Here is a 20,762-nt window from a genome sequence, read left to right as displayed (position 1 = left end):
CCTATAATCCCATAGGTCTGCCGACCTCGCTTCCTGAGGATGTGAAGTTCTGTATCAATAGTGGGCAACTTGTGGGCTTCATACGGCCCATTGGGGTTCTGTGTGTGGCCCACCAGACATTTTGTTTACTGTTGCCCATGCACAGGATGTAGTTTTTTCCCTACCGGTGTTGCTAAAATGTCACACGCGTAAAACCAGGACGTGTGAAGTGAGGGGAGTGCCGATTGCACATCACACTGACTCTGAGAGTCGTGCGCTCCCTCCGCAGCCAAGCAAAGCGCTACTACCGTTCAGTCGGCACCTCCCGCAAATTCTAGGTACGCCAGCGCAGTGAGCAAAACTACTCTATCCCAGAAAACCATCTTGGTTACAACAATCTTGTGGCCCACTGAGATGTAGGAGGACCACTCATGCAGCCTACTCCCTAGCTTAGGTTGCCCGTTGATGATCTATTATTCATAGAATAAAGAGAGTTGAAAGATGTATTGAATCACTTATCTGACTAACATGTTTTTGAACTAGTTAAGGAGCTCTAACTTGGAATCTATTTATTTACTGCACAGAGGCATAGACTACAAATCCCTAGGGGTATGTCTACACTACCCTCCTAGTTCGAACTAGCGGGGTAATGTAGGCATACCGCACTTGCAAATGAAGCCCGGGATTTGAATTTCCCGGGCTTCATTTGCATAAGCGGGGCACCGCCATTTTAAAACCCCGCTGGTTCGAACCCCGTGCAGCGCGGCTACACGGGGCACGAACTAGGTAGTTCGGACTAGGTTTCCTAGTTCGAACTACCGTTACTCCTCGTGAAATGAAGAGTAACGGTAATTCGAACTAGGAAGCCTAGTTTGAACTACCTAGTTCGTGCCCCGTGTAGCCGCGCTGCACGGGGTTCGAACCAGCGGGGTTTTAAAAATGGCGGCGCCCCGCTTATGCAAATGAAGCCCGGGAAATTCAAATCCCGGGCTTCATTTGCAAGTGCGGTATGTCTACATTACCCCGCTAGTTCGAACTAGCGGGGTAGTGTAGACATACCCTAAGTCTGATAAATAAATGTTAACACATTGAGCAAAGTTATCCCAAGACATTCTGGCTGTGTCTACACTGGGCCACTTATTCTGGAAAAGCAGCCGCTTTTCTGGAATAACTTGCCAGCTGTCTACACTGGCCGCTTGCTTTTCCGGAAAAGCAATAACCATCTACTGTAAAATTGTCAGTGCTTTTCCGGAAAAACTATGCTGCTCCCATTTGGGCAAAAGTCCTTTTCCGGAAAAACTGTTCCGGAAAAGGGCCAGTGTAGACAGCACAGATTTCTTTTCCGCAAAAAAGCCCCGATTGCGAAAATGACGATCGGGCCTTTTTTCCGGAAAAGCGCATCTACATTGGCCACGGACGCTTTTCCGGAAAAGTGCTTTTCCGGAAAAGCATCCTGCCAATGTAGACGCGCTTTTCTCAGAAATACTTATAACGGAAAACTGTTCCGTTTTAAGCATTTCCAGAAAAGGGTGCCAGTGTAGACATAGCCTCTCAGTCTAGAAATTCCCTTTGTTTCCACGCAATCTCTAAATCATTATCATACCTGCTTCGAAGCTCCCATAAAAGGCTTCAGAGACTGTCTGACCCTCGCATTCCTAACCACCGCAGACCAAACTCAATCACACATCTTTTCCAAATCTGGTGGTGCTGAGTGTTACAACCGTTTGCAAACGCTGGACTGTAAAATTCTTGAATTACCATCCACTTGCTTAGCAACCAATAGCCACATCCTGAGCTGGTGCAAATCAGTGTGGCCAGGGCCAGACTAAGGGGTGGGTGAGCCGGGCAGTTGCCCGGGGCGCCAACTGATGGGGGGCACCTGATGGCAGCTGTAAGGTGCGCGTGACATCCCTTATAGCTGCCATCAGGCGCCGTGTGCCCAGATCCTGCAGTGCAGGCCCCCCCCATCCCCTGGGCGCCAGCCAGCAGCACCCTTTCCCTCACGGCCACGGGACCCTGCACAGCCAGGTGCAGCCCACCCCGGGCTGCGCGCCAGCAGTGGTGGCCGGGCCGGGCTGGGCAGCGTATGCACAATGCGCCCCAGGGGCGGGCCTCAGGCTGCACGCTAGCAGCCATGGCTGGGCAGTGCATGCACTGTGCACCCCGGGACGGGCCCAGGTGCCCTGGGGGGGAGGGGGGCTCATGCCCCAGGGGGAGGCTCGCGCATGCGCCGTGTGCCTGGGGCACCAAAATGGCTCGGGCCAGTCCTGAGTGTGGCCCCAGTGAACCCAATGAAACCAATGAACTCAATACCTCCCATTTAACTTTCAACACAACCGCTGATCAGTGCAATATCTGTGAGATGCCTCCCACTTAAAAAGTGCTCCACTATAAGCTATGTGGAGTGCTCCAGAGAGCATGAGACCACTTTTTGTTTCAGATGTTGTGCTTATAAGAAGCACAGGGATCTTTATAGGGGGGAAAGGCACTATGCCACGTTTACTGAGAATACAATGGCAAAGCAGTTAGCATCTGCTTACATAGGCAGACAGACACAGAATCCCACCAATTGATGTTATATTTATCAGTCCATGGTCCGTGGCCAACCAGACTGATCATGGGGAGAGGAGTGGGAGGGAGGGGTCTATCAGTCTTGACCAAAGCGCCAGTCTTGGCAGAATGTCCCCCAAAATTATGGCAAAGCAGCTCTTTTTTATAGCAGTTATCTTTAATTGGGATCAGTACGTTTTGCATCTCCTTTCTGGTTTTCTGACAGATATCTGTTATCTCCAGTTGTTTTTCTTGTTCCTTATCTTCTTTGTTCTGCCATGCTAAGCTGGTTTTAATCAAGAATATCTTGTCCCAATAGGGGACAAACTTGCTCTTTCCCTCAGTGTCTGGGGTTGCCAATCTGCCCTCTTTTGATATGCAGTAATCTTTGGTGCCTCTAGTCAGTCCCTGGTACTTCCCTAGAACATCTGCTCTGGTGGCTTTCACACTTATCTCTTAATACACAGCTCCCTCATTTACACCAAACAGGGTTAATTGCTTTGTTAGACTGTCTACATTACAATGCTATTTCAGGATACCAGAGTATCCTGAAATAACTATCCCATGTCTTCATGGCAAACCCGTTATTTCGGGCTCGCTATTCTGATGTCCCTGTAACTCTCATTCTACGAGGAGTAAGGGACGTTTCGGAATAGCGGGTTATGACAAAATAAGCAATTTTGAAAAAGCATCAAAATAAGATACACAATTTGCATCAAACATGGAAGAAGTAATGAGGGGGACAGCCAATCTACAGTGGATTCTGAGCAGAAGGGAGGAATGGGTTGTGAATTTGATGGTGGCAGGCAATTTGGGGGAAAGTGATTATGAAAGGGAAAAAGGAGTTCAGGAGAACTGGCACTTTCACAAGGAGACAATATTACAGGCTTAACTACAAGGTAACCCAATACAAAGAGAATACAGGAATAATAATAAGAGGCCAGTATGGCTCCAACGGGAACTCTCTAAGGACCTGAATAGTAAAAAGGAATCCTACAAAAAGTGGAAATATGGACAAATTGCAACGGAGGAATGCAAAAGAATAGCACATGCACGTACGAACAAAAGCAGAATGGCTCCATCACAAAATGAGTTATGCTTCGTAAGGGACATAAAAGACAATAAGAAGAGGTTCTTTAGGGTCAAGAGAGAAAGAAAAAATAAGTTATATGAACTCCACTTCTCTGGAAAGGAGAACTAATTGCTGATGACATCAAGCAGACTGCTGTGTTTAATGACTATTTTGCTTCAGTCTTTACTGAAAAGGTTAATAGTGCCCAGTTAATTAACACAATTAATATGAACAAAGGGGGGAGGGACACAAGACAAAACAGGGAAAGAACAAATTAAAGAGGATTTGGATTACTTTCGTCAGCAGGGCCTGATGACATTTGTCCTAAGGCATTTAAGGAACCAGCTATTTGATCTGAGGAAGTGGGTCTGGCCCACGAAAGCTCATCATCTAATAAACCATCTTGTTAGTCTTTAAAGTGCTACATTGTCCTGCATTTTGCTTCAGCTAAAGCAGTCTCTGAACCATTAGCAATTATTTTCAAGAAATCATGAAGAAGGGGTGAGAAGTGCAGGACAAACATAGTACTTATCTTTAAAGAGGGAACAAAGAGGACCCAGGAGATTATAGACCAGTCGTCCTAATTGTGGTATCTTGAAAGATACTGGAATAAAGTATTAAACATCAATTTGTAAACAGCAGAAGATAATAGTTTTAAGGAACAGCCAGCATGGATTTGTCAAGAACAAAGCATGTCAAACCAACCTAATTTCCATCTTAGGTGGAGTTACTGGCCTAGTGGATAGATGGGAAGCAATAGATAAGATTTATCTTGATTTTGGTAAAGCTTTTGACACAATCCTACATAGCATTCTCATAAGCAAACTAGGGAGTTGTAGTCTAGATAAAATTATTATGAAATGGGTGCAGCACTGGTTGAAAGACCATACTCCAAGAATAGTGATAGAAATGTAGCCGTGTTAGTCTGGTGTAGCTGAAACAAAATGCTACATAGTCCTGTATTTTGTTTCACATACTCCAAGAGAAGTGGTTCACTGTCAAATTGGAAGGCTGGCAAGTAGTTTGTAGGACAGCATTAAAATTAAAATTGACAAATTAGAAAATTGGGGCTGAAATCAAGAAGGAGAAATTGAATAAAGACATGGGGAAAGCGACGAGGAGTCCTGTGGGGAAAGTATGTTGCTTAGGAACATGGGCGGTGGGTGAAAGCCCAGTTAGGGAAGGCAAGCCACAGCTTCACCCCGCCCCTTTTGCCCGAGGCCCCGCCCCTGGAGCCAATCCCTTCCTGCCCTCACCATAATCCTTGCTGGCCACCTGGAGGGCCAGGGCTGCTCTGCGGCGGCCTTGGCCTAGCCCTCCGTAGTGCCCACAGAGCAGTGTGGTTACGCCGCGGCCCCAGCCCACCCTTGTGTCTGGGGAAGTTGGGCTGCAGCCTTCCCCGGTGGTTGCCCCAGCCTTCCTCAGTGGCTGGGCATGTAGGCAGTTTTGGGAAGGCTGTACCTTCCCTTGCCTACATTACCAGCCACCCATGCTTAGGAAGATAAGAGCAAATGCATTACTAAAAAATGGGGAGTCACTGGCTCGACTGTACTACTGCTGAAAAGGATCTGAATATCAGGCCTGCATGGGGCAGGGGTAAAAGGGACAGTTGCCCCGGGCCCAGGCAATTCAAAGGGGCCTGGGATTCCTGGTGACTGCAGCCTCAGCGGTAGCTGGAACCCAAGGTTCTTTCAGTTGATACTGGCACACCACGCCGCCCCCTCTGTGCGGCTCTGAGGGCTGGGGACACGCCCTGCTCTTTCCACCCAAGGCCCCGTCCCTTCCAGGAGCACAGAGACAGCTCCCACACCTTGCCCAGGGGCCAACACAGGCTGGTGGCTCCCCTGCTGAAGATTAAGTCCCAAAGGCTATGTCTAGACTGCAGGCGGATCTTTCGAAAGAGCAAGCCGCTTTTTCGAAAGAGAGCACCCAGCGAGTCTGGATGCTCTCTTTCGAGGAAGCCCTATTTACATTGAAGAACGCCTTCTTTCGAAAGAGGAACTTTCGAAAGAAGGCGTTCTTCCTCGTGAAACGAGGTTTACCGCCATCGAAAGAAAAGCCGTGTTCTTTCGAAATAATTTCGAAAGAACGCAGCTTGAGTCTGGACGCAGGGGAAGTTTTTTCGGGAAAAGGCTACTTTTCCCGAAAAAACCCCTGAGTCTGGACACAGCCAAAGTGAATAGGAGCCAACAATCGGACGCAGCTGTGAAAAAGGCTAGTATCATTCTGGGGTGTGTTAACAAGTGGTCCTATGTAAGGCATGGGTGGTGACTGCCCGGCTTTATCTAGCACTGGTGAGGCATCCCCTGGAGTCCAATTCTGGGTGCCCCATGTGGATAAATTGGAGCGAGTCCATGGAAGAACAATAATGATGCTAAAAGGGTTAGAAAACCTGACCTATGAGGAAAGGTGAAAAAAACGGGGCATGTCTAGTCTTGAGAAACGAACAGTGAAGGAGCAGCTCAGGACGGTGACCTGTTATTCCCTGCGTCCACTGAAGGTAGGACAAGAAGTACTGGGATTAATCTGCAGCAATAAGGATTTAGGTTAGGCATTAGGAAAAGCTTTGCAACTCTCGGGGTAATTAGGCTCTGGCATCAGTTTTCAAGGAAGATTGTAGAACCCCCTCGCTGGATGTTTTTAGGAACATCTGTCCTAAAACATCTGTCCCTAAACATCTGTCTAGGCTGATTGGGTCCTGCTTCAGTGCAGGCACTGGACGTGGTGACTCCATGAGGTGCTTTCCAGCCCTCCTTTCCTATGATTTGCTGTTCTATGCAGATGCCACGGAAAACACAAGAGGCTGCGTTTAGACTGGCATGATTTTGCGCAAATACTTTTAACAGAAAAGTTTAAAAGTATTTGTGCAAGAGATTGTCTATACTGGCATGTGCCTTTGCGCAAAAGATTTGCTTTAGCGCAAAAGCATCCATGCCAGTGTAGACACTCTCTTGCGCAAGAAAGCTCCGATGGCCATTTTAACCATCGGGCTTTCTTGCGCAAGAAATTAACGTTGCTGTCTACACTGGCCCTCCTGCGCAAGAATACTTGCGCAAGAGGGCTTATCCCTGAGCGGGCGCGTCAGAGTATTTGCGCAAGAACCACTGATTTTGTACATTACAAAGTCAGTGTTCTTGTGCAAATACTCGCGGCCAGTATACACAGGCTGTTGCTTTTGCGCAAAATCATGCCAGTCTAGACGCACCCAGATTCAAATAGAACAACGTGTCTGCCTAGGATACCACAAGAGCCCCATTATCTCCGCTCCTCGCCCTCTTTCTGTAGTTAGCCTTGCAACCCCACAGTGCTAATATCCCCACTTCGCAGAGGAGGCGCTGAGGCCCAGGGAGACAAAGGAAAAGAGAAACTTGCTCTGAATGTCCCAGAAAGGAAGAGCAAGGGATGAAGCCAAGCTCTGGCCACAACCATCTGCCCATCCCTCCTGTGCTATGAGAATGAGTCTTAGCAGCCTCTTGCAGCACCACAGCTTTGCAGCCCCAACCCGGGGAAGTCATGCCAAATGTGAGTTCATGCTAACCACTGGCCCACGTGGTTTCGATTGTTATCCACAGGGGTAGACCGGAGCTTCCTTTCTCTCCCTCGGCCGCTCTCTGCCCATGGCAGTTTCTCTCCTGGGCTCGGGCACCCTCAGCCTGGTGCTTTGTGTAGTCGTTTTCATATGTGCACTACGGTGGCTTTTCAAATGCTTTCCCCAGACCAGGGAGAGGAGAATTTGGGGGGAAATAGCATTTTACACCCACAGCTTCACAGGGTGTCAATGACGACACCAACCTCAGGTCCCGCAGAAGCCAGGGCCCGCAGAAGGTGTTGGTGTGAGTGAAAGGTGCCAGGTAGGCAGCCCTCTCATGCTGGCATCCCCAGAGAGCAGAAAAACTGTGGTTAACAGGGAGCAAACACCCCATGTGCACCATAATGGGTTCTTCCTGTGTTACAGGCGTGGGGAATCCCTCAGAGAAACAATCTCATGGCAGAAAGGGAGCCCACTGTGCCACTGTCTTACGGGAGCTGCCTCATTTATTATTCCTGTTCGCACCAGAGCGCTGAACAGCCGCAGCACTGCGCTAGGAGCTGTACAAACGCAGAACATAACCAGTCATTGCCCTAAGGAGCTTAACAATCTCAGCGACATGCAGGGAAGTCCAATGGCCATCCTGCAAGACTTCTTCAGCAAAGGCCCAGGGACGCCCCAGCGAGGTGCTGTGCAAACATCAGCTTCACTGGTCACTGCACACGTGGCACAAAGCCCTGCCTATGCCCACTGCTCCCTAGAGCTCACCATAAACCCGGGATGGATCATCTGGAGAGGACTGAGGAGGGGGGAGTCTCTTCTTGGGTTGTTCCGAAATCCTGGTCAGGAGCAGAGTGAGGATCCGAGCAGGGCATGGCCATGCTCAGTCAGTGCTGCTCCTGGAGAAGTCCTTACGATGCCAGTACCTTACTCCAGCTGCTGTGGCTGGGATACCCCATCATTGCACTCCGCATCGGTAACCAAGAAGCACACGCCTGCACTCACAACGTGCCAGGGTGCTCCCAAGCAAGCCCTCCCTAGTCGCTGGCAGCACCGGGTGCAGCGGCACCTTTGCCCTTTGGATGGGTGTTCAGTGGGGAGGAGAGCAGGGGCCGATCTCTGGCCGAGGCTGTGCCTTACTCTTTTTGAGAGCTCCTGCCTTTCCCTTCCCTTGCAGCCCTGAGCTGGGTATCAGCTTGCATCCGTGGGCTTCCTCTTTGCCCATGGCCCCGCAGAGGGCATCTCTCACCTCTGGTCGGGAGGCGGAGCGGGAGGGGGAGCCGAAGTCTCATCATGGAAAGTAAAAAATCTTCCAGCCGCCCTCATCCCTCCCAGCAGCACGGCAGCCCTGAGAAGTGAAACTGAGAGCAGCAGACCTCAAGCAACAGTACGTGGCCGGCTGTGAGCTAAAAGGCCACAGATGCTATAGCAATAGGCTACATTGCCAGCAGCACTGCAGGCTGACGTCAGCAACCGGCTTCACTAGAAGGAGCCACATGTAGGTGGGTGGGCGGGAGCCAGCAGCAAGGAGGAGAGAACCTTTCCTGACAGCTGAGAGAATGGGAGGGGCAGGAGGAGGGAGCAGCCCTCCCCCTCCGCCCCCCGGAACCAGCAATTCAAGGGGCCTCAGGCTCCGACTGCCACCAATGTTGCAGTAGCAGCAGGGCTGACTGGAGGTCCTGGCCCCTTTGAATTACTGCAGCAGCGTTGGAGCAACCCCCCCCCCCCGCCCCGGGCTCTCTGCACGGCTTTGAGAGCTTGCAGGGGTGTGGGTCCGCAATCTGTCACGAGCCTCACCCCTTCCACTTGAGGTCCTGCCCTTTCCGAGGGGTGCAGAACCAACTCCCCCCTCCAACCCCCCACACACACCTTGTCCTTAGGGTTGCCAGGTGTCCGATTTTCTACTGAACAGTCCGGTATCTGCACCGTCTGTCCAGTAGAAAAATTCAGAAAATACCGGACACATGCAATGTCCCAGCCACTCCCAGAGCCTCTGGTTGGGTGCAGAAGCCGGGTGGGGGGGAGTGACTCCCAGCCCCTCCCCGCCCCCACCTGACTTCTGCTCACAAGTAAAGGGAGTGCCTGCTGGGGGCACGGCCCGAAGGACCCCAGCTGTGGCCAGTGGCTACTTCCCCCCCTCCCAGCGAGGTCTGCTTCCCGCCCCCCTTCCTCCGAGCCCCCCTCTCCTCCGGTCCAGCCCTGCAGCCCCTGCCCCCCCTCCCATCTAGCCCCGTGGCCCCCGGAGTCCCCCCAGCTTTTCTTCCCGCCCTGCCCCCGTCCCGGCTGGTTCCCCCTCCTCCCCCCCCCCCCCCACGATCGAGTGTGGTCTACCTGGCAACCCTACTTGCCTGGAGCCTGCGGTGGCTGTCGGGCCCACTGGGCTTGCTGCCAGCCTGCCTACCAGCCACGCCTCTGTGGCTCTGCATTCCTTGGCCCACTCTACCATCGCAGACACGCCGCTTACCAGTCCCTAGAGGAGCCCTGAGAGGTTCTGGGCAGCCCTCCCCAAGCTGAAGTCCATTGGAGTTGCAAAGTGCGCCGCCTCTCTTAGCAGCAGACCCGGGAAGCCACACCACAAGGCCACTCTCCTTCTGGAGAAGCTGGCACACCCTCACAAGCAGCTTTACACTCTGCCGGAGGGGCAGGTAAGGTAACAAGGGCAGTTGGTTTTGGGGCTAAGACACGGAACTAGCAGTCCGGAAGGAAGGGCCCTTTTCCAGGTTCTGACACTTAGGCCAGGCAGGCACCGCTCTGTGCCTCAGTTTCCCCATCTGTCAGCTTCCTAGAGAGAAACACGTGCCTGCTCTTTCCCGGTGGAAATGGATTTCCCAGTATGTTGCAAACACACGATATACTCACAAAGTTGCCAACTTGCCATTTTATCCCAGGTCCCGTGATGCTTGGCTCTGGGAGTCCTGTGCTCTCCTGAGACTCGCAGCATGCAGGCACACAAAAGAGTGGGTGTCCTCGCCCTCCAGGCAGATGCTAAATAAAAAGAACCCAAAATGTGTTATTTAAAAAAAAAAGGAAATCTCGTGATTTTTCGCACTGCTCTGGGGATTTTTGCATGCCGGCGGTGGGCAATGCCATATTGGCTCCAAATGCTACCAGAACCACTGACCCAATCTCTGTCTCACATGTGCACTGGACCCTTCAGCCCATCCAGACTTTGCAGCTCCTGCACATCTCCAAATTCCTTGCTCCAAATCAGCCCTTCTGGAAACTAGCAGTCCCCTGTGAGGAAGTGCAGCCCTGAGCTGAGATGAAGTGGGGACGGTCTTTGCTCTGCTCGCTTTGTTGAATCGCATGTGATTTCTGCTGTCTTGTAATAGCCCCGTGTGTGTGCCTCAGTTTCCCTGGACACTGCACCAATACCTAGATGGGGATGGGAATATCAGGTGTGACTCACTGAAGGAGGCTGCCGAGGCCAGCACATACACAGTGGCCCAGGCTTTCTTTAACCTGAGCCTGGAAGAGGGGTGCAACCAGATGACACCTTTTGCCTAGGAAATGGGACAAAGTAGGAGGTAGGGCTGCCCGCAAGGCTGGGACCAGTTGCTGAGTGTGTGAGTGAGTCTCAGCTGGCTTAGGGTACAGGGAGGGGGACCAGGGCCTTGGCTCTGGGCCCCACCTCTCCGCGTGCTGGCTTGTACCTACTGTTTCTGGTTTCTGCGCTCACAAGTCTTTTCTACGCTGTGTCTCCGTCAGCTAACAAACCTTCAGTTCTACCTGCCGGCTGAGTGTCACGTCTGGCTGTGGATGGGGGTGCAGGGCCCGGTGACTCCCCCCACTTCGGTGACACAAACTGTACACCCTGATCCCAGGAAAGCAGAGAGCGCACACACAGTGGAAAGAACTCAGTAAGGACGCGGCGTAATTCTGAAGCTGGGAGCTGAGCTGAGCTGGGCAAGAATAACAAGCAGTTTCGGGGAGGCTGCTGCTGTGGAGAGCTGAGGGTAAGAGTGGAATGTGGGTGCGCCCTGGTGCCTGAGGAGAAGGAGAGGGGAAAGAGGACGTGGCTGTTGGGTTACGACAATCTTGTGGCCCACTGGAATGAAGGAGGGCCCCTCACTAGCCTCGGTTGCCCCTCACTACTACAGGAGATGGGAGACAGCCATTCAAAGTACAATACGCTACAGGAGAGAAAGGCAAGGAGAGAGTTGGAGGGTAGATCTGAGCCAGGAAATGAGAGTGAATGGGTATGGGAGAGGGCTCTGAGGGGGCTCCTGTAATGCCCACAGAAAGGGCTGAGCTGGGGAGTGGAGTGCAGAGGAACAGGGAGTCAGTGGGTTGCTCAGGCCTGTGCTAGAGATTGGCACACAAGGGATGAGGGGCAGTGGACATTCCTATGGGGCAGGAATGAGGTGGAGAGCAGCAGTTCCAGTGTCACAACTGGTGCGGACCAGGTGCCACGGGAGCCTGCACTGACTGTCTAGGAAGGAGCATGGCGGAAAGGGATCTAGGGGTCATAGTGGACCACAAGTTGAATATGAGTCAACAGTGTGATGCTGTTGCAAAAAAAGCAAATACGATTCTAGGTTGTATCAACAGGTGTGTTGTAAGCAAAACTCGTGAAGTCATTCTGCCGCTCTACTCTGCGCTAGTTAGGCCTCAGCTGGAGTACTGTGTCCAGTTCTGGGCGCCACATTTCAAGAAAGAGGTGGAGAAATTGGAAAGGGTACAGAGAAGAGCGACAAGAATGATTAAAGGTTTAGAGAACATGACCTATGAAGCCAGGCTTCACGAACTGGGCTTGTTTAGTTTGGAAAAAAGAAGATTAAGGGGGGGGCATGATAGCGGTTTTCAAATATCTAAAAGGGTGTCACAAGGAGGAAGGAGAAAATTTGTTCCTCTTGGTTTCTGAGGACAGGACAAGGAGTAATGGGCTTAAAGTGCAGCAGGGGAGGTTTAGATTGGACATTAGGAAAAAATTCCTAACTGTCAGGGTGGTCAAATATTGGAATAAATTGCCAAGGGAGGTGGTGGAATCTCCCTCTCTGGAGATATTTAAGAACAGGTTAGATAGACATCTGTCAGGGATGGTGTAGACGGAGCTTGGTCCTGCCTTGAGGGCGGGGGGCTGGACTCGATGACCTCTCGAGGTCCCTTCCAGTCCTATGATTCTATGATTTCCCCGCCACCTGCTCTCTCGGTTCACTTTGTTTCCTCCTGATGTCATCTCCTCTCATCTTTCTCGCAGGTTTTGCGGCAAGTGACGCACTTATGCTCTGGTATCCCCCTGCCAAGGGTGGAACACGTCCAAGAAAAGCACGGAGAGCAGCAGCAGCACATCTGGGGCCAAAATTGCAATGATCAGCTGTGACCTTTTCAGGGCCTGTATCTGGGTGTGAGATCAATGGGGCTTTTTTCAAAGTGCTTGTATTGATCTCAGAACGAATGACATTTCACCCAGCAGCCGCTGACTTTGGCCTCTTGCCTTGTTTGCCCCAGCCTGGGACAGCTGCCAGAGCCACCCTGGACCAGCAAGGTGCTGCCAACCACCCTCAAATCCCATTAACCCCCAGTGCCATTTCGAGACAGCACCGTGTGTTCACTGCTATCCAGGCCAGGCTGTCTGGTGTAGCACGCTGAGGATATTCAGCAGCAGTTCAGGGGTTAAATAGGTCTTCATTTGATGGGGAATTAGACACTACATGCTGAAGATCTTAAAAACAAAATCCAGTCTTCCTTCCTTCAGAACAATGCGCGCGGCCAACTGGACTGATGCAGAGGTCATGGACCTCATTGAGGTTTGGGGGCAGGCCCCCAATCTCCATGATCTCCGCACTAGGAGGAGGAACGCGGCCATCTATGGCCGCATAGCGGCTGCCGTGGCCCGCAAGGGACACAGGCGCATGCAAGAACAGGTGCGCCGGAAAGTGAAGCAGCTGCGTCAGGCGTACGCCAGATCCACCAGGTGTGGTGCCGCAGCAGGGGCTGACACCTGCCCCTACTTCCCCGCCCTTGATCGACTCCTGGGGGGCGGGGCGGTCCGCGCCAGCCCGGGAGGCAGCGAGCCGGGACCGGAGGGCCCTGACCTGGGCACACCAGAGGGGCCACCGCCAAGTGTTCCAGCACCGGAGTCAGCAGGGTCAGCCAGGGAGACCATACCGGGTAAGTGTCCCCTGCCCGGGGGAGGGGGAGGTGGGGAGAAAGACCAGGGACCGTGCGTGTGGGCCATGCCTCCCATGGATCATACAGGCACCTGTGCACATGCAAGCACGTGCCATGCCACCCTTGGGCAGGTGGCTCCAGCTGCGTGACATCCAGGGGCCATGGCACAATAGGCACATGCATGTGTGAAGAGACCTGACACGCTCCCGACCCCGGGGCAGGACCCAGCAGGACGCTCTCCCTTCACACGCCCCCTCTACACAGAGGCAGGGAACACCTATCCCCGGCCCCAGCCACACTATACACGGCACAGGGACATGGGTGTGGTCTTGGGGCAGCTCCCAGTCCCGGGGAGAGCCAGACATCCTGACAACGGCCTCTGTACAAACACAACGGCTCTGACGGTGCAGGGCACGGTTGCCCTCACGTCGCAGGGGGGTGCTGGGCATCATCCACTGTGTCCCCAGGGAGAACTGACCACTTCTCTCCTTTCTCTACAGCTGCACCAGCTGCTCGTGCAGGGTCCACCACCCCACCCAGGACATGCTCCTGCACCACCACCACGGAGCAGGAGTACTGGGACCAGCATCTGGGGTCCTTGCGAGCCCTGCACCACACAGTGGAGGTCTGGATGCGGGCAGACCTGCAGCTCTGCCAGGAACACTTGGCTGAGGAGCGAGCCAGGATTGCTACCCTGCAGGCCCTGCTGCAGAGCATGGCGCCCCGTGCCCATCCGGCACCTGCTGCCCCCCCAACAACTGTCCCTCCTCCCACTCCTGACCCCCTCCCACCTCTTCCTCCTCAACCTCCACACCCTCCTCCTCAATGTCCACACCCCCCACCTCAACCTCCGCACCCTCCACCCCATCCTCCCGGGGACACTGAGGCCCCCCTCCCTCGTCGTGCTGGGAGGCGGTTGGCCCAGCGAGACCCACAACCCTGATCCCTGAGCTTCCGCTCCCCCTCCGTCCCCTTGCTTCCCCCTTCCAGCTCCCTCCTCCCAGTTTTCCCCCTCCCCTCTCCCACCCTCTCTCCTGCCCTCTCCCACCTCCTTTCCTCCGTCTCCCCACAGGTTCATTCCTGCTCCCCAGTTGTGTTCAATAAACAGAGTTGTTTTTTTGAAAATACGAGTCTTTTATTTGACATCAGTAAGGGGGGTTAGGGAAGTGGAAGGAGGAGAGGGAGGAATGGGGCACGAGCCCCCGGTGGGGCAGACCGGGGAGACTATTAGCACTCCTCAGGGTGGAAGCTCTCCCACAGGGCCCCCTGGATCCTGACTGCCCCTCGATGGTCCTCCCGGATGGCAGCCTGCAGACAGTGCAGCCAGGCTGCCGGCAATATGTCCACAAGATGCAGCAGAGTCCCCGGGGGCAGGTCTGGTTCCATGTTGCAGAGTGCCGTGGTGCCCCAGGTGAGGGCAAGCAGAGCACTCCGAGACACAAATGCTTTGCTGTCCCTCATCGAGGTAGACAAGCAAGCGGGGAACCCTGAGAACTGTCTGTCCGGGGTGGGGGTCAGGTCCCTTTAAGCACAGCCCTCGGCTAGCCTGAGGCAGCAGCTCCACCTCTAAGTCCTAACCTGATGCCCTGCCGGCACCTGTTCCAGCCAGCCTTAACCTCGGTTCAGGGTCCACTCAATGTGGACATGCTAGTTCAAATTAGCAAAATGCTAATTCGAACTACTTTTGAGGTCTAGATGCACTAGTTCAAGTTAGTTCGAATTAGTGCTGTAGTGTAGACATACCCTTAGAAAGCAACAGTAAGGAAGAGCGGAATACCTGGGTTCAAATACTGGCTTTGGTTCTTTGCAGTAGGTCATGTCCGACCATTTTCAAAACCAGTTGACTAACATCAGGTTCCTGATTTTCAGAGGCACTCCAAGCCATGAAGTTCCCAGGGACTTCTCCTTAGTCTCAAGAATAAAACCTGACAGTTCCCAGTTCCCTGACCAAGACAAAGAAAGAAATAGGAGTGAAGTGCTTACAAGAGGCCTATGGGATTTCAGTGCCCAGCTCCTATTAAAATGAATGGGAATCTGGCACCCCAATCGAATCAGCTCTGAAAATCTCAACTAGGGCTTCGAATGAAACTTTTACTGCAGAGCCATGAGAATGGTATAATATGCTGGTTTGGTGCTGATGCCATGCGTATGGCTCTAGTGTTAGCCAGTGTTCCCTGCAAGCTGCACAGCAGCCCAGCTTCATCGGCAATTAATCAGCCCTGCCCAATCAGAGGCTCAGGGCTCCATGCTGTGCAGCTTAAAGGGAACACTGCCTATATACTGTGTGCTTATGTGGCTACTCAGGAGATTCCAGTGCTGCCCAGCTGATTACCAGAACACTCACAGCTTGGTCTCTGTTTCTACTGGTGGTGCACATTCATACATACCTCAGTGCATGTATAATTTTTCTGCACATGGATGGAAAAATCCCCATATTGATGGCACAGATTAGAGGGAACATTGGTGTTAGCCCTCGTGGCTTTGTTTGTACCTCACAGCCTTGCTTGATGCTGTTTTGTCCCGTAGTGCTTCATTTCCAAGCGATGGGGAACCTTCTTGCCACAGTATGTCAGCAACTCCAGGGATGATGTGGTTTCTTCCACTTTTTTCATGCAGAACTGGATGGTGATGGAATCCCCAAATATATCCAGTCACACAGGACAGATTAGCCTTCCAAAGTCTGCCTCAGTGCTCCCAGAGAGGTATCTTTTCCACACATCCTTGCTCATGCTTCTTCTAGTCGCATAACTCAAGACGTGGGAGCGGTCCTGTGGCACCTTAGAACCTCACAAATATATATATATAGTATCCTGAGCTTTCATGGGCAAAACCCACTTCTTCAGATGAGCTGATCTTGAGACTCCACTCAAGATCATCTCACCTGAAGAAGTGGATTTTGCCCCCAAAGCTCATGATGCTGTGTAGGTGTGTAGGTGTGTAGATAGGTAGGTAGGTAGGTAGGTAGGTAGGTAGGTAGGTAGGTAGGTAGGTAGATAGGTAGATAGATAGATAGATAGATAGATAGATAGATAGACAGACTGCAAGGTGCCACAGGACTACTTGTTTTTAAAGTTACAGCCTAATACAGCTACCCTTCTGAGACTTTTAAACATCAAGAAGTGGGGTCGAGCTAAGGTTGAAGCAATGCATTGAGCTCTGTGATTGGTCATTGACTATAGAAAAATATACATTACAGGGCATTTTGGACCATGAGGGGCTCCTAGCATTGTAATAGCCGTGGACCAGAATCCAAGATAAAAATCATTAGATTAAATCAGTGGTCACCAGCCAGTAGATCAAGATCTACTGGTAGATCTTGGAGCCTCTGACAGATGATCCAGACTGGTTTGGTCATGAGGCTATCAAATGCCAGCACTGCAGTTGCCCTCCCCTGCACTGCCACACTGCTCCTACCCTCTGCCTTGAAGTTGACCCCTGGAAGCCTCCAGCTCATAGTACAGGGTGGGGGAGGCAGAAGAGGGGAGTGCTAACATCAGGGTGTCCCCTTTCTTCTGCTCCTGTACCCCATCCCCATGGAGTGAGCAGAACAGGGTCTTGGGCAAGAAGTGGGATAGGGGAAAGAACGGGCAAGGAGGCAGGGCAGGGGTATTCAGGTGTGAAATAGATCCTGAGGTGACAAATTCAGAAAGTGATCTTGTGCTTAAAAAGGTTGGAGACCACTGGATTAAATAAACAGATTGGGCTGATAGTCTTTGGCGCGGAGAGTGTAGCTTTACTGATCTCGTTCTCCAGCCAGCTCTTGCCCATTTCCACACACATCACCAGCCCCACACACATCACCAGCCCCACTTCACAGAAATCTTCTCGCCCGCGCTACAAATCTGCTGAGGTGCTGAAGTATTTTTATGCGTAATGGAAATGAACCCTGAGTGATTAGTTCCTGCAAATTGCACATCTCACACCTGTTGTGGTTACGCACAGTAATGGTAGGCTAGAAATGAACACCAAGTGGTAAAACTGTGACCATCTTTTTAAAACCTGTGATGACAACGAATGATAAAATGAGAGAGAAGCCTTGGTTAAAACCTGCTGATGTAGAGATCAGCGCACGATCAAAGAAGCAACCTCAGTACAGTTCCTAGAGGTAGGTTAGGGCTGTGTTAGATCACAAAAGCTGCTCAGAAATGCTAAAGGACTAATAAACCTGGCTAGTCACTAGGCAGTTTACCTTGCTGTGCAACTTTGCAAGTGTGTTAATCCCCTGTGATTATTGTCTAAAGAATAACATACATTCTGCCAATGTACCTGATCCCTAGCGCACAACACCCCCTGCCATTCCAGCCCCCAGGATCTTTCCACACCTGCATATAGCTCTGCCATTGGACCTCGTTTAACATAGGAACATAAGAACGGCCATACTGGGTCAGACCAAAGGTCCATTTAGCCCAGTATCCTGTCTGCCAACAGTGACCAATGCCAGATGCCCCAGAGGGAGTGAACAGAACAGGTAATCATCAAATGATTCCTCTCCTGTCATCTGTTCCCAGCCTCTGACAAACAGAGGCGAGCGACACAAATCCTACTCATCCTGGCTAATAAGTATTGATGGACCTAACCTCCAGGAATTTATCTAGTTCTTTTTTGAACCCTATTAAAGTCCTGGTCTTCACAACATCCTCTGGCAAGGAGTTCCACAGGTTGACTGTGCACTGCATGAAGAAAAACTTCCTTTGGTTTGTTTTAAACCTGCTATCTATTAATTTCATTTGGTGACCCCTAGTTCTTATGTTATTTCTGATCCAGAGAATGTCCTGTGTGGTTCCAGCTGTAGGTTTGACACAGCTCTACCACTGCACCTCAGTCCTGATTTGCTCTTCCAACCCCGGATCCCACACAGCTCTTCAACTACACCTCTGTTCCAACCAGGCATGCTATTCCCCTCCAAGGCCTCTCCCACACAGACAGAGCTACAGTAGGAGATGAATAGTGTGCAGCAATTTTATTCAAACCCATATCTCCAGTGGTAAAGAGTTGTTGCATTAGACATCTAGGGCAAAATTCTGGCTCTATTGAAGTCAATGGCCAAAATCCGTTTCATTTCAATGAAACAAGGAATTCAAACTTAGTTTCTTTCAGAGGGTGAGAAGAAGCGAGGAAATCCAAGTTCACTGGACCTGCCAATAAGAACAGGGTTAGCTGCTATTAAGGTATCAACAGGAGCAGGATTTCAACCTGGAAGAGCCACAGACCCAGTCTGGAGAGGAAGTTGTATGTCCTTATGTCCGTCAATTTCTGCTCTGCTAAATCGATATAAGAAAAAAAAAAACAGTCCAAGAGAAAGGCCTCTGGACTTTGCCAATATGGCACCAGTGAGACTAAGAATGGGTATCGTGTCTAGTAGACGTGGAATACTGCACACGTTAGCAAGGATGCTGAAAAAACTGGAGCCGATGCAGGAATGAACCACCAAAAATTTTTGAGGGCTAGAAAAAAAAAAAGCGAACAGTGATAGACTGAATGCATCCACGGGAACCAACAGCCTCTGTAGGCCCCTGGACAAGGTATGTGTGGGGCTGGCTCTGTGCTCCCAAAAGGGGTTGGGGCTTTGGGTGGAAGGGTCTGAACTGGGAACAGCCACCTTGGAGTGCGTCCCGGAGTGCGTCATGATGCCCTTTCAGCCCTCAGAGGTGTGTGGAGCACAGTGCTCCAATGGCAGCTAGGAGCCCCAGGCCACTTTGAACCACTGGGCCCTCTGGCAACTGCTCTCTTTGCCCCCACCTCCTATGAGCGGGCCTGAGTTTATCAAAAAGATTGAGAGGTGACTGGATTACAGTGTGTCAGCACCTTCGGGGAGAGAGCTACCAGGCACGGCAGGGCTTTAATTTAGCAGAACAAAGCAGAAGGCTCATCAGTTACAGAGGTTAGAGCCGTACACATTCAAATTAGAAATGAGACATATTTTTAGGGTGGGGAACCAATGGGATAAACATGGCTGTTGGGTAATGAAGGCAAGGGGAGTGTTGCCTTCCCAAACAGACAGGGGTGGCCTTGTCCATGCTCCATCCTTGGTCAGGTCCCCCCGCCTCCTGCATGCAGAAGGCTGTTCTTGGCCTGGCGCTGGGGCTAGCAGCTGGAGGGAAAAGGGCAGCCAGGAGCCATGTCTGGGAGCGTGGCCTGCGCTTCATGGCCCTCCTACACTCATGGGTGTGGCTGTCTCGGCCACTGCTCCATAGCCTCATTGCTGCCCAGCCAGCTGACAAGCCAGGAAAGCTGGGGCCATGTGGCTGCCTGGTCAGGGGGGTGGCAGGGGGGGTTGTGGTGTCTGGCAACTTAATGCTCCAGGGAGTATGAGCCTAGGGCTGGGTCCCACCAGCAGTCACAATGAGGAGATCTGGAGGTGTGGGGCAGGAGCCAATGGCTGCAGTAGGGGCTGGAAGGGCTCCAGAGGGCACGGAAGGGGTGGGGCTGGGAAGCTTGCCTCCCCAAATCAGCCGTTCAGCCACCACCCTTGGGGATAAACTAACAGGGAAGTGCTGGAATCTTCATATTTTGAAGTCATCCGATCCAGACTAGATGCTTTTCTGGAAGATTCTTGAGCCAGACACATTATTGGGCTCGACACTGAGATAACTGGGGGGAAATCTCTAGGTGATATTAAGCTGGTATCATTTCTGGCCTTGAAATCTATTACCAGAAATGTGACAGATACTGTGAAATCATAGAATCATCGAACACGAGAACGGGAAGGGACCCTGAGAGGTCATCAAGTCCAGTCTCCTGCCACGGCAGGACCAAGCACCGTCTAGATCACCCCTGATAGATGTCTGTCTGACCTGCTGTCAAGGCTTCTTCCCCACTCTGGCACGATGAATGCATAAGTGGGGGCCCGCAAAAGTACCCCAAAACCTTATCTTTCCAGGCTTTGGTATAAAACTTCCCCCCAAAATCTTAAAAACCTAGATTTCGGGGATAAAATCCACTGCCACCACCCAAGTAAGGATAAGAAAATCAGGGGAAAGATCACTTGGGAAGTCTCACCCCTAATGTAAAAACCAGGACACAAAAATTAACCAATACCAGGTTAATAAAAGAAAAGAGAAAGAACTTTTATTATCACCACAATATTCCTGTTGCAAGCATAATGATTAGATGGAAAAGTCACAAATTAATATACTCATTGGGGAACCCCACCATGGGCCAAGACTTAATTTCAAAGGAGAGCAAAACCCATTTTTAAAAATGCACAGACATCAGATCCCATTTTCCGAACCATAAAACAATAAAACCTAACGGATTTATCTAAACCTTACCCTACCTACAGATAGTAAAGAGTCTCTTCTTGGAGGGAGACATTCTGTCTGTCCCCCTCACTAGCTGGAGAGCAAACTGCTCAGGGACAAAGAAGAGAAAAACCCAAAAATTCCTTTGTCCTAGTTTGAAATTCCTACCTGCATTCCTATTGGATGAATCTACCTGGCTTAGGTAAGGGACATAGTTAACCTTTTAGTCCCCAGGCTGTTGGCTAACCCTCATGGTCATGACACGCCCCCCAAATCG

The 20,762-nt window shown here is 51.5% G+C and overlaps 1 protein-coding gene across 1 annotated transcript in view; it reads right to left on the bottom strand.

The window, feature by feature from the left end:
* TNFRSF18 (TNF receptor superfamily member 18) overlaps positions 1–20,762 on the bottom strand; it is a 41,872-nt gene that overhangs the window by 17,112 nt on the left and 3,998 nt on the right. The window contains exon 2 of the mRNA XM_075906350.2: positions 9,990–10,115. The gene's annotated coding sequence lies outside the window, so the exon portion shown is untranslated. The remainder of the gene's footprint in view (positions 1–9,989; positions 10,116–20,762) is intronic.

Source organism: Pelodiscus sinensis, chromosome 24 (genome assembly GCF_052426305.1).
Source record: "Pelodiscus sinensis isolate ZL-2025 chromosome 24, ASM5242630v1, whole genome shotgun sequence".
Taxonomy (NCBI): Eukaryota; Metazoa; Chordata; order Testudines; family Trionychidae; genus Pelodiscus; species Pelodiscus sinensis.
This window is presented reverse-complemented; position numbering and strand designations above follow the sequence as displayed.